Here is a 15,037-nt window from a genome sequence, read left to right as displayed (position 1 = left end):
AAAACAGCTACACTCTGTGTATTTGGTTTCTAATTTCATTTGCAGAGTTTTCCCTGCCTCCCTTTAATATCATGACTCTGCCTCATGTACAGGTAAAGCGAAATGAAGCATACGAAAATATGAATGCAGACCTATTGGCAAAATCAATGAAATTGATTTTTAAAAAAACACCACCTTCATTAAGACTGTGATATTTTATGTATACATTTGTATTCAAACACAATCCATGTGTAAATTATTTACTTGCCACAAGCTATTAAATCCTATTGTGTAGCTCTGTATTAAAGACAAGGAATCTTTATTAAAAATGATTAGTCCAACAACTCTTCCTGCTCATTACATAGATTGTACTTTGGTATGTGCAAATCCTTACCAAACATCTCTCGAAAAGGAGTTCAGGCACAAGCTCAGCAATACTTCTCTAAAGCTAAATATTTTACTGCTTTTAAATTTTCAGCTCCAAGCCCCAATAATGATGAGAATGCTTGCTGGATGGTGAGCTTCTGAATTTTTCTCTAAGGTATAGATGGGCTTTAAGTGATACTGACCCAGTCAGGTAGCCAAAAATTGACCAACAATTGCTATATAAGAGGTTTTGTTATTTTTTTTCCCTTTAAAAAAAAAATCAAAATCCACAAAAGCAATTCATCAAGTGAGGTTTATAGGTTACAAATCCTTGATTTTGGAGAAGGAGGGAGGGGAGAGATTTATACCCTAATCCTGGTAGACTGAGCTGTAGTGGTTCTGCTGGATGTCTCTCTTCTCCATGGAAGCTATTTGTCTTCTGAAAAGCATCATCTCCACTTTTCATAGCCACCTATCCCAATTTACTGCACTGGATACTCAGATACATGATCAAATTAACACAATTTAAAGGATTACTTGGTGTCATTGGAGACATGCAGATATACAATACAAGGGAAAACACATAAGCTTAAACCACTTTCACTGTGGTAATTTGATCACATATCTGAGCTCTAGTGACACTAACCTAGTGAGACAAATGAGCACGTCAGTAACTGCACACTTGAGGTTAGGAATACTCTTATAATGCCTTGTATACATAGGGCCAGCAGCATCAGCCATTATTTACTCTTCCTCCATCAATTAACCTTCAGCATATCTCTGGCTCACAGATGACGTAAACTTCAAATCAGAGCCTAAGTAAAAAGATTGTAAAATATTTAATCACTCTTTTAATATTTAATTTGCAAAGTAAGTCTTAGTCAGCATTCTTGTTTAACCTGCTGTAAACCCCAGTCTAGTATAATTGTCGAAGTGTCACTGACAGCCAAGGAAGCATTCATTAGGGTGAGGAGAGCAGTTCCTTACTGGAGTATGCTAGGCATGCCAGACCTCTGGTCTGGTGGTTGGAAACCAGTGTACCTTGGAGAAGTTAATAAGGAGAATATTAAAACAAGCAGAATTTCCAATCCATGACAACTGCTGACACATTAGCCATATAAACTGCAAGCTAGACAACTGTTTTCCCAGGGATCAGTTAGCTTCTCTATGATCATCAGCTATTGAGTTATTCCCCTTCCTGTAGTGGTTAAAAGCAAACAGACATAAGGTAACAGAGAATGCATATACAAATTTCTCATAAGCAGGACCTGTTTTGTAGGGAAAAAGTAATCTCATCCTCCATTTCCAGTCTTAAAAGCCCTTATGTCTAAAGCTATAATTCCTTTTGTCAAAACTCAAGTCAGAGAAGATACAAGTTGGGTTTCATTGTTTTGAATGAAAGAGAAAGAATCAGGAAAGAAAGGCAACTGGGTGTTGAACCAGACCTTAAAAGCTTACTAGGATAACATTCATAATATAAACTGTATATTTGTTAAGTTGCTAAAGCCTGACTGATTTCAGTCTTACGTGATTGCCACCTTGCTCTCCAGGAAGGAATTGAAACTGTGAGACAGTACTAAGATGTTCGACCAGATAAGTTCAAACTAGTTCTCTACAAGTTTCATTTAAGTATTCTCTCTCTCCCTTGGGGAACCTTGGACAGTATTATAATAAGAGCCACTGGTAATGGTCCTAAGATCTATCTCATTATCCTGAGATACTCTATTATTGTTTCACTTGACAATCCAGTCTTGTACAGGTTTGGATAATTGCCCAACTATCCCTTAAGTGAAAGAGCAGTTCTTGCTGGTTGATATGATAAGGTTTCTTATATTTTTAGACTTTATTAGGGAGCTGCTTGGCATGTCATGTTTTATTTCCTGTAATTATCTTTCATTTGGCTGTGTACATGTTTGGGCCCTATTACACTGTATTCATGCAGAACAAGGTTTCTCAGTTGGCTGTTTCTAAACCAGAGTAAACAAATACATTGCCAAAAGTTAAAGGCACTGCTAGTTTGCCATCTTATTTGCAATAGGTCAAGAGATCTCGCTTACGGAACTGAAAGAGGCAAGTCATTTCCATGGCTTTGCAAAAACCACATTTTGGTAACAAGAATTGTGATATAAACCAGATATGTCATTCTCTTTACAGTGTCACAGCTAATTCCTACCTAATTCCATTGAAACATCTTGTAAGAAAATAATTTTTGCATGGACTAGAGAATCTTCTTGGTCTGGATGGGGTATATTCTGTGACGGGATTTTTTTATTGCTTCTGTAATATGTTAAATACGAATGTTAAGTTTAGCTACGTGATCCATTTACTTAGTGAATTTATAAAGCAGTCATGAGAGGCATAAATAATGTTTCAAAGTAGTTACTGCTTTTAGCAATGTGTGAAGAACTGTGGAGCAGCCATATGAAATGCATGGGATCTTTCACCAATCAACAGCAGTTTTGAGAGGTGTCTGGTTTGGCCTGTAGTTACTCTTTGGATAGGACTTATGCCAAATACTCCTAGCTGACTTCAAAAGCCATATCACCTTAACACAGACACGTAACCTAATATTTTAGAACAGAATCAGCCCTTGTTTATCCACGTCCTACGTCTCGCTCTCTAATCTAAAGATTAAGTGCCAGGGCAATGAATAAAGCAGAATATTCAGAACCATGAAGGTGTTCATTGTGAACATACTCAGGGAAGATACCCAGAATTTTGCATAGCCAAATTTTTATGTGGCTTCTTCAGAAAATACAGAGTTACAAATACTATTCAAACATAATTTAAGTATCTTCAGGCTACATGATGTGCCAGCAAAAGTTGTAGCTTGTACAACATGCCTGCAGAGAAGAGATAGGGTTGGAAATCATCCCTTTGGTTTCTCACACAAGGTACCAGTATCTCATGCCATGGCACAGTGACAGAGACCAATGTGTATGTGCCTGCCAATCTAGTTAAGTCCAAATGGAGAGAAATTAATCACTTTGATGAAGGACTAGAAGAGATTGGTTTCCTTAGAGAAATAACTGAGCAACTAAGATTTAGTCCTTGATTTTTTCATAGGGCAGTGTGCTTCTTTATATCTGAGACATGTAGTAAATCCAAAACTACACCCTTGTTGGATAGCTCTGCTGTATGTAGGACATATACATTTCAGTGTGGTCTCTTGAGATCTGTTACACATTTGAAGACACTTTCTTCATAAACTTGATACACTTTTGAAGCACAGTTGCTAACACAAAAAATGAGAAAAATACAGTTCATCATTGCAGTACTTTCTCCTGCAGTGTAAAATTAGCCATAGACATCGTGGGTTTAAATTTGTGGATGTTCATGGGTAATATTGATGTTTGTTTCCATAGTATTTTTGTTCTATAGTTCTTTGGTTTGCAGTCCTTAACTAGTGGGGAAAAAAATCAGATGCTAATTAGCATTCAGAATGCAATAACTGTAGAAACATAACAATATCAGAAGTAAAATCGGAGTGTTAATCCTTGTAGCATTAATTTCTTAACACTTCATTTTCAGGCATCACCAAATTCCGTGAACTGAACAGTAACAAAACTACAAACAAATACTGTTGCATCATCGTGTATTGATTGCACCTTTCACACTTGACTTTATTGCATTGGAATTCTCATTAGACCTTGGACAATATTTACTTTCCTTAATCATGAATAGTAACAAGGCAGCCTACAACATTTTGTCAATAACCATCAACTTTTTCTTCACAAAAGGCCAAATTTTCAAAGGCATTTCGTCTTGACCTGCAATTCTTTGAATGTTCCTAGTTCTAGACATGAATGCTGGGGGGTGGAGGGGTGTTTAAATTCAAAGTGAAACCTAGCATTTGAAATTCTAATAACATTAATTAAAGGATATTGTGTGTGGAAGACTCTAGACAGCCTAGAGTCTAGAGTCAGTTCTCTTTCTTGCACCAGATTACATGGCCTATATAAACTTAGGAAAATTGCCTTATTTTTGTATCCATAGATATAGATAGATAATTATAAATAAAAATAGATAATTATAAAAATGATAGTTACAAAATTATATGTGATATTTTAGTATGTGTGTGTGTACATAAATATATTAATATGTATGCGTCCAGTTGTGGGAAAGTCTACAATAGAAACCACAACACATTCCATCTCCTGTTTCTTGTAGGAGAGTTAGGTTGGTGTGGAAATCTGTTAACACTGTACATGCTTCTTACTGTGTTTTCCTTAACATAGTCTTGATTTTCTCAGGCAGCCTAAGTGGTACCAAGATACAGATGACTAGTGATCATTTGTAAGCTCAACTTGGTAATGACGCATAAGAGTTCACAGAATCACAGAATGATTTTGGTTATCTGGTCCAGCCCCTCTCTCAGCCAGGGCCACCTAGAGCTTTTTTCCCAGGACCATGTCCAGATGAGCTCTGAATATCCCCAAGGATGGAGACTCTACAACCTCTCTGGGCATGTGCTTCATCACTCTCACATTAAGAATGTGTTTCCTGCTGTTCAGAGGGGACCTCCTGTATTTCAGTTTGTGCCCATTGCCTCTGGTCTTGTCACTGGGAACCACTGAAAGAGACTGTAGGCCCCCGCCCTTCAGGTATTTGTGTACACTGATGAGATCCCTCTAGGCCTACTTCTCGAAGCTGAACATTCCCAGCTCTATCGGCCTTTCCTCATAGGAGGGGTGTTCCAGTCCCTTCATCATCTCTGTGGTCCTTTGCTGGACTGTCCAGGAGCTCCATGTCTCTCTTGTGCTGAGGAGCCCAGAACTGGGCCCAGCACTCTGGGAGAGGCCTCAACAGTGCTGGTTAGAGGGAAAGGATCCCCTCCCTCCATCTGCTGGCAATACTTTGCCTAATGCTGCCCAGGATACCATTAGCTTTCTGCTGCAGTGGCACACTGCTGACTCATGTTTTACCATGTTCACACACAGTAACGAACTCAAAGCAAACTGCTTGAACAGGTCCTCTAAAGTGTAATCTTTTTCAAGATTAATTACAGTCTTCTGTCATTAGAATAATCTTAACAGAATTGCAAAGTTGATGAGGGTATCTAAGCCATTGCATGAAATTGAAGTACATTTCACCTTTTTGTGTTCCAGGTGGAATATTTTCAGTAATTCCTGCCCTGTCTTTAAATGCCACTATTGGTCAGGTCATAACGGACAGTGATTTAGTGCACTGAAGAGTCAAAAAGGATTTGTAACAGCCCTAGAACATTGCCTAGCTAAACATACAGCATAAAGAAGGTCATTGAATTCTATTTTGATTGACAACGTTCAGTATGTGAGTGACTGGAGATTTCCAAGTTTCAACTGAAGCAGGAGCCTCTCACCACTACCAATATTTTATGAAGGTTATTGTAAAAACAAAAAGGTTGGGGTTGCTAAAGTGTGTTAAAATTCCCTGAACTGCTCTTAAATGTCATCTGCTCCATGCTGCCTTTTTTTATACCTGTTGGTGGGGGGGGGGAGGGGAGGCTGTTGGTTTGTGCTTTTTTTTTGCAAAAAGCACTGGATTTGTAACTGGTTCATCTGTTCTTGAAAGGCAAAGCTGAAGATCTTAGATTTTAATTTGTTATGTGGTGTTATGTTATTGCATGCAGATCTGCTTAGGTAATTAGGCAATGGTATATGTGAAGATGTCTTGAGTTTCTTCCCACCCTGAAGTCTAAGACATAGTTTGTTTCACAGTGGCCACAAATGAATTCAAGATAAATCTGAGAGGCGGAACAGTTCTGTTGAATTACTGTTTTTAATCCTGTCCACACAAGACTATATTCACGAAGTGCAAAATTTCTTGGGGACTGGATGATAACCAAGATCTAGACTCCCTTTTGGCACAGAATACAGTAGTGGCCCAAATTTCCAGGCAGGCTGCCTATCCATCCATCCAGATATTATCCCAAAACTCCCTTGCAGAGATCTGGAGCTGCATTTGGATGTTCTGAAAGTTACTCATCGTCCAAAACACTTGCAGAGTCTTTGTTCTCATTTCAGAATTCCTTATGTTTAATTTCTGATTTCTCTGACCTTTTCTTCCCCTGGTTCTCTGCGTTGTTCAACTCCTGGCACATATTTGGACACAACCCTTGTCTGCATCCAACTTTCTGGACGGAGCAGGATCCTTATAATACCTCCAGCCACCTTAGAGCTACCTTTCCTGAATGTTCAATTCTCTCCACAAGAATGTTGAATTCTCTCCAGTTTGGCCTTTTCTTGAATTTCCCACTAGGATTTCTTCCACTTCACATCAGAGTAATTCCACTTCTTTTGCTGTCATGACTTAAAAATGGACAGTCAAGTTATATGGAGAGTCAACAGAGAATGCAGATTTCATGCTCAGTCCAAACTGAACAAGCTGGGTCTATCAGGAGCCAGACTATGCATTTGTGTATATACTTAAACATTCTCAAAATGGGCCATTCTGTGATATCCAGAGATTTCAAGACAAGTGGATTTATTAAATTACAAATGGTTGTTGGTTTTCCTACAAGAAAGTGGAAATACTGTGGGGGGTTTTTTGGGTTTTTTTGTTTGTTTGTTTGTTTTTTTGCAAGCAGAGGTCCTCCATGGAGCAGTGCCTTAACTCAGAATGAAGAAGATTCACATCTTTCTTATTTCATTCAGAATGAGAGTGATTCTGTCCCATGTTAGGTTTAAAGGAGTTTTGTGAAATGAAAATATTTCCGAATAGCACCTTTTCTTACCCTGCTTTGCCTTGAGATTGCTGATGATAAGCTCTGCTATCCTACAGTGAGGCTGGGCTAAGCTTTGAGCTGCAGTCAATAATAGCATGGGATTAAACAACACCTTGCAGCTTCAAAGTGTCTTTATGGACATAAATTAAAAAGAAAAAAAAAAGAAAATAATTAATTGTTTGCTTTTAAATAACTTTAGTAAGACTAAATGTTACTAGGAGTTTGGGCAGCAATGTGAGTGGTGCGATTCATGCAAGAAAATTCTTCCCAGCGACGGGCATACTTGTTTCTGTATATTGTCTGTATATTGTATTCCTGTACATTGTCACAAAGGTATGCTACTAAGTTCTTTCCACATAGTAGGACAGTTAAGCATCTTACATCCAGTCTGGTTTGTGTTCTGTGTATATTCAGGATTCTAGTTGTAGCAAGTTAGGGTTACAAGGTATTTGTATATAGTTCCATCCTAATAGTTACAAATTAGATTCCTGCATTAGATTTCCAGACTAGATATTCTGGAAAGTATCTAAGGTGATGAAATCATCACTAGGAAAGAGGTACTAAATCTTGCAGGAATGATCACTCATAGGAAAAACTTCCATCATATAGATGTGTAAGTAGAAATGGCATGAAGTTTTGTAGTATTAAATTCAGAAAATTGTAGGATATAGTGTTGAACATGCTTACTTCTGTAGTGGAAAAATGCTTGGACTGCTGACAAAGTATTTGACCAGGAATATAGAAAGTAAGATATACATGTGTCAGTGTGTATTGACAATTAAGTTAGAAACATTTGACTAGACGAAGTGCCAAGATATGTAGTCCGTTTGCACACTATGACTATGTAATACTTTCCAAGGAGCTAAAATAGACTGGAGGGTTTGCGTAAAGACTTTGTACATTATCTTTTGTACAATGCTCATTGGCATTGGAACATAAAAAAAAAAAACAAAAAACAAAAAACAAAACCAAAAACAACCCCAAACCCCCAAAAAAAACACAAGAATGTAGGATCAAGGAGAATGTTATGTTTTCATTCATAATTCTTCTGACTTTGCAAAGGAAGAGAAAATGTGTTTTGTCCAGCAGTTTGCACACTGAAGTATTTGGGGTGAGGATGAGGAAGATGGTATGAAAATGACAAAATTGGATAAAATGGAAGAATTCTTCAGGGAAATGTGGGCTGACACTTCTCTTCAGTCTGACTGATTTATAGAGGATCCAAATACAACATCAAGCCCAGCTCCTCTGTATGACTTTTTCTTTGTGAATGAAGAGGAAAATGTTCCTTGCACCCCCAAGCTGTGGATGTTCTTTAAAACAAGGATCGTCTTACACAAAATACTACCATCCTATGGAAAACAGATGGAGCAGTGCTAGTAGGTTTCTATTGCCTGTAACTTAGGAGATTCTGCTCTTCGCCTTTTCCTGCATGCTGAGCAGACTTTGTTACAGATGTGAATTTTCTAGGTGGGTGAGTTTGCTGGGGTTTAGATGTTTTTCTGCTAGATATATTCCTATCATGGCCAAACTGTGCTTTTCTATGAGCAGTGCTTTTCTTCGAGGGGCTTTTTATACTTCTCTAGGATGATTAGAGCTCTGATTTGGAAGCCATGTTGAGCATCAAAATAGAAAAATATTTTTCAGGAACATTTCAGAAGAACTTTTGCTAGATGGACAGCAAGTATATCCAGCAGGAATCAGTCAAGTGATTTCAGGTTTTTGCAAATACAGATACTTAATCATCAGTATGTGGAGAATCCTTGCACTCTGCAGAAATTTGGGAATCATTCTTTAATTGGTTTAAGCGTAGCAAGAACAGGGGCTTATGTTTGTTCACCTACAGAAAAACTCGGTTTTTCATGTATTTTACTTGCTGGAATGGTAAAAGCAAATTTGACATCCTGTCTAAGAATTAGCTATTCAAGGACAGTCAGATCTGCTCATGAGTAGAAATTAATACATGACAAGAGCAGGCAATCTGTTAAAACTCCACGCCAATAAGATTTGCTTCTGTGAAAACTTAAATGAGTTCCATAGCCCTTCCCTGGAAGTGCCCTTTATGCCTTTGTATAAGCCATCATTACTTCACTTTTTTCTTTTCTTTCTCTCAAAACTGCCATATAGGCAAATCATGTGCAGTGAATCTAGGTGTTATCAGTCAGGGATGCTTTAATGCCCTTTCACAGAGATAAAGAAGTGCTGAGAACACCTCTTGACTTTAAGGATGAACTCAATCAAGAGTTTTTTCTAAAGCCAGGAAATTATTTTAGCATGTACTTTTGTCCAAATTCTTGGATTTTGGAGTGCTAGATTCAGTATTTCAGTAAGATTTGTTATTTCTTTATGCATTTTAAAGAAAGTAGTAGAGTAGGCTATGTATATACTGAAGACCTATATAAGTGTCTGGAAATAATGTGTTAACATATTTAGAAAACAAATTCTAAGTATCAAAATATGTTGTAGTAGACAGGAGAAGGAGCATATTTCAAAAATACAAAGTCCTTTTGCATTTATTGAGTTAGTAACATCGGCTGGTTCCTCCCACTTTGAATTCACTGAAAGCAGTGTTGGGTTTTAAAGACAGCCTCACACTGCAGTGGGAGGTAACCAGCCCTGGAGTAGAGTAGGACCACAAGGTGTGTTTATAACAGAAAAAAGAGTAGCCATATTGCATTCAAATGAAATAAGAGACATGGCTTTAAGGATATAATTTATAATTACCCAGCCTGGATCTAGATTATAATTACATAGTCTGGAATTATGCCAAGACACTGAAATTAATATTTCAAGTTTGGAGAGAAGAAAAATGAGATAGTGTTTGGCTGGGTTGGTAGTTGGCTGCTTTGCCAAGAAAGGTTGGACCAGATGATCCTGGAGGACCCTTCCAACTTGGTGTTCTGTGATTCTGTGATTGATTGATTGTCTGTCAGCCATGAACTCAGAACCAGGAGAGTTCAAGGAACCTTCCTTCCAAAATCAGATGAAGAGGCTTTTATAGAAAAGCTTAAACACAGAATAGAATAAGTAAAAAAAGACATCATTATAAGGAAAAGACATGATGACATCCTTGAATATTATTATGTGGTTAGTAAATGAGAAAGAAGAATCATTTATATTCAAAAGAACCCTATTCAGCCATCAAGACTGTTAGGTAAGATTTCTCCCCTGACTTAACTAAATTTAGAAAGTTTATCCTAGGGCTGTAGTACATCCTGTGTGGTCTCTGAGAACTGGCAGGGCACAGCTCTCCCACAGGTGCTGGCTATTTGAGGGTTCTTGGCTACCCCAGGACGTGTCAAAGGGCACCAGGCTTCAGTGTGTCAGCAACTGCACTAAGTTCCTGCAGTTGCCCAGTTGAATGAATCACTCTTGTCTCCGTTGACTGCACTAATCAGGTTTCTGTAGATTTTGTAGGAGCTTATACACCTAACCCACTTAAATACACTTGAATTTAAATATCTTATCATAAACTGAATCCGTGTGTCAGAAATAAGGTCAAGAGTCTCAGCAGACGGACACCTCAGCATAAACACAGCTTCACTGTCAGAAGTAAATTATAACAAAGTACAACCCTTGTATTATTTTATTGTCATTGTGTTAAGAGGGTATTTTGATATTATTGCTTTTAAATTACCTAAAATTAATATTTGCCTATTAACCCTGAAACATGTTGATCTAAGCGGGGTAAGCAAATGCATCTAGTCCTTGTTTGCAATTAAGCTGGTTTTCCTCATCTGTCCATGGAAAGCTGCTTCTGAATGTCATACATCCAGTGTTTTACCAGGCATCATTTTCGGTAGCATAACTAAAGCTAATTTGAGCATATATTATCAACAGTTTTGATTCATGGTTTTTTAAACTGCTACGGAGCACTGTTATCTCATGTAATTTCCAGTGATGTATTATATTGTTTCCTATGTTAAGGCCTACGAAGAGGGTTAAGGCTGAGAGAGGCTTACATACTTCAATCAGCAGACCACATTTACTAGTGGGGGTCCCACGGGGTACTTGAGCATTTTGGTTCAGCAGTGACTCAGAAAAAAAGAATGCCTTGTATGCTGTTTCCACCAGCACTTGGTCTTTTCTCAAAGGTTTGCTCGCTAATTCCCAGCTCATCATGGTCCTCATCAGCCTCTGTAATGTGCTCATCACACACTCATTTCAAGCTTTTGATTTGGCCAGGCTGTCTGTGGGGGAAAGTTTCCTCTGGTAAAAGTCTCCAAGTACATGAACAAGTGATCTCAAAGTGTTACTAATAAAAAATCCTTTAATCCACTTCAACAATGATAAATTAGAACTGAGAACTCCTCCTTACTTTACAGATACATTCAGTTCAGTGTTTCACTTAAGTCAGGAAATCATCTTAGGGGAAAGAGAAAAGTCCTAAACATCCTGATGTGGACAATGGGAATTAAAGGCCAAATGCTCAGTTGCTCATACTGGATACTGATGACTGAAACTTCCACTGACATGGCTGCTTCATAGCAAATTCACTGGTCTTTGCTCTTCACTCTGACTGGAATTTCCCCTTTAATTTTCCTCACATTGTTATTTGCTCATGATGAAAAAAAAGGTAGATGACCTGGGCCACAGAAGTTCAGATTGAGCAAAGATGTGGCTAAAATATACTTTTCTGGATTTAGATGGATTTGCTACGTTGCCTTGCTACTAAGTACGTCACAGCTAAAATCTGTATTACTATACCTTCCAGTATCCTTCCAGTGCCTAAAGGAGGCCTACAAGAACAAGGGAAAGGTGCTTTAAACTGAAAGAAGGTAGATTTAAATTAGATACTAGGAAGAAATTCTTTACTATGAGGGTGGTGAGACACTGGCACAGGCTCCCTAGAGAAGCCGTGGCTGTGTTCAAGGCCAGGTTGGACAAGGCTTTGAGCAGCCTGGTCTAGTGGAAAGTGTCCCTGCCCATGGCAGGGGCCTGGAACTAGATAATCTCTCAATCCAAACCATTCTATGATTCTGTCCACTTTCTTCTTTTTTTTTTTTTTTCTGTTTATATGTTGAGGAGCATAGCAGATACAATAAAAAATTAAGTCTTCTCATTCTTCTTTCTCAAAAGCATGGGAATTTGAGTGAAGGGCTCATCCACAATGGATTATGCCTCTTGTAATCCCTACAGATCTCTTTTTCAGTAACGGCACTTGAATCTTTCCCACAATGCCGCTCATTGCAGCATTACAACAGACAGGAGGTAACATCCAGGAGATAGGAGGGCCCTTGGAAGGGTGTTCAGGTGTTCACTCTACCTGGTCTTACTGCTAAGTTCCTTGTTGGAACATCTCAGGTACCTCCTGCATGACACCGTTTTATGTGACCTGGTTAGGCTTTAGGAGGCAGCACATGTTCCAGTACTTGGTTTCCAAGCATCCATCTGTTATTTGCAGGCAAATGTAGGCTCATTGTTTCATGACTAATATTGAAAATCTGGCCCCAGTGGCAGGTTTTTTGTGCATCAGTATGCTAACATCTGGCTTTTACTGGCTTGGCAGACAGTCTGTATCATTAAGTAGCACCAAACTATGCATTGATCTGGACAGAGATGATCCTGCACCAATTTCTGAAAGCATGGTAGGGCTAATGGCAAATTAGATAGTTGGAGAAATTCTCCATCTCTCTTCCTTTTTGTGATGTATCAGGGAATAAAATTGAGGGGAAAGCAGGAAACAAACTAATGTGAATGTAATTCCCAAATTTCAATCTTCTGTATATTATGGGTCATTACCCGTTAATTTGCTAAATGGCGGTTTTCTGTGAAAGAAAAGTTTTGTTTAGCTATATAATGATGACAGATGATGTAATTAGTATCATCCCCACATTGAAAATGATAAAAGCATTTCTTTTGTGTGTCACTGCTTTTAGACAGTATAATATCAAAAATGGTAACAGTATGAAAATTGCACTGGCCACTTTCATATTGTGCATGTAGAATAAATACCTCGGTGATATGATACAAGTAATGACAGGTACTTTGCCATGTATTCATTTTCTTCACTCTCTAGCCTTTATATTGCAGTGAAATTAAAGCATGGCACTAAGCAAACCAGACGTGCCTGAATGCAGACCCATCTTATGAGACTGTAAACGGCCAGAGTCCCTTTGCTATTGCTGGTTATGATAATTAAGCAATTATAAACAGGGGTTTTGAGGGAGAACATTGAATCGTTTTTCAGTTAAAGAAGTTGGGGGGTATTTTAATTTCAGGCCACATTTGTTGCTTCAATTAGTTTTAATTATATTCTGTATAAGTACTTGCCCCATATCCTGGTCTTGATAGTGGTAGATATTCTCATTTAAATATAAATAAATGCCAAATTTATTTAACATGGAAAAGTGGCTGCTGTGACTGTGTAGTAACAATTTTCTCTTTGTTGCCATGGTTTGGATTTTTATATAAGCTTTGCAAATATAATAAAGCTAATGGAGCTCTTCATCCAAGGAAATGGGTATATTCAAGGAAATAAATTACATTTTGCAAGCTAATGAGCTCTACTAATTGTGTTTATCCTTGTGAATTAATACAATTTAAGTAAATCTATTCCCCCCAAAATCAAGCATTTGATTGCATTTTAGCTGTGTGGAAATCAGAACATCCGGATCAAATCTGAGTTTACTGGCTATCCAAGGGGTAGGGGGAAGGTTAATCTTCATTGACTTGTACAGCTGGTGCAAGCTTCTAGTGAAGCAGGAAAAGTTAAGAGTTTGCAAGTTGCAACTTTCATCATTACCGTTTTTTATTCAGCTACTTCCCACATAGGCAGGATTCTCAACAAAGAGTTGTGTGCAATAAATCCGATATAATTCGAACGCAGGCATGTTCAAGTCATGCTAATTAGCCCACATGCCCATAGGACAGGATAAAGGAAGGAAGGAAAAGGGAATAACAGTTGTACTTTTTTAAGAGATAACTTGTCTTCACCCACTTTCCTCTCTCCCTCCCTTTTCTCACACTTTCCTTTGCCAATATTTGTATTTTCTTTTTTCTTCTTCTTCTAAGCAGATTTTCATTCTAGTGAGACATTTTGGGAGATGTAAAACAGATTAGAAAATTCTGTGTGTATTCTGGCAGATTTTAGCTTATTCTCCAGTTTGGCTTTTTGGAATGATATGGGAGAGTAGAGAAAATGGTCAGTTTGAACACCTGAAATGCTGCAAATAGCCCCAAAAGCTCTCAAGCGAACTTTGTTGGTCAGCAGCAAAAGGCAAGCAAGCACTGGCCAGGAGGTTTTTTGCTATTGGGGGTGACAGCAGTTGTCAGCAGTAGGTTCTTATGGAGACAGTATAGATCGCCATGCATTATTGTGTGTTGCTGCCGTTTTTAATACTGTCAGAGGGTGCACACGTGAGACGGAGTCTGAGCCTAACTGACTGTACTTTCTTTGTCCAGACTGCACTATAGTGCTGCTTTTTTATCCTGCCAGATCATATTCAGCACCGATGCCAGAGTCCCAGCAGTTAAGCAGCCGTCGCAGATTCCTCAGATAGAGCAGGCATGAGATCAGAGCTCTCCTGTTTCTCAGCACCAGGTCCCTGTTCATTTAAAACCAGGATTGGGAAGCAGAGCCAGACAGCCTTTCTCAGCTGCTGAAAAATAGCATCTAAAAGGTGGATAGCAGACACAAAAAGGGCTCAGAAATGAAATTGTTTGTTTGTTTATTGCAGCTCAGGTAAGAGCTTGGATGATCTTTCCCAGTCTGTGCATTGAAAAAAATACACTCCGTCAATCCCTGGCATTCAGGTGCTGAGAAGGGCTGTTAGGATTTGTCTTCTAGAATTTTTGGATTAATTATATTTGTGTACTGAGAAGAGCACAGCTCCTCAGTGTAGATGCAATTGCACTTTAAGATGCAATTGCACACTTAGAATAACTTAATTCTAGATGGAGTAGAGAAGAAAAATTGAGAGTGATCTGATCTGATCAAACCTGTAACCTGGTATAATTGTGTCCAGATTAGGAGTTGAGTTGGAA

The 15,037-nt window shown here is 38.4% G+C and overlaps 1 protein-coding gene across 3 annotated transcripts in view; it reads left to right on the top strand.

Moving 5' to 3' along the window:
• KLHL29 (kelch like family member 29) overlaps nucleotides 1-15,037 on the top strand; it is a 403,205-nt gene that overhangs the window by 259,650 nt on the left and 128,518 nt on the right. The window lies entirely within an intron of this gene.

This window comes from Pezoporus wallicus, unplaced genomic scaffold, assembly GCF_028554395.1.
Source record: "Pezoporus wallicus isolate ANWC-B61680 ecotype Strahan unplaced genomic scaffold, APGP_CSIRO_Pwel_v1 contig_6464, whole genome shotgun sequence".
NCBI classification, from domain to species: domain Eukaryota; kingdom Metazoa; phylum Chordata; class Aves; order Psittaciformes; family Psittacidae; genus Pezoporus; species Pezoporus wallicus.
This window is presented reverse-complemented; position numbering and strand designations above follow the sequence as displayed.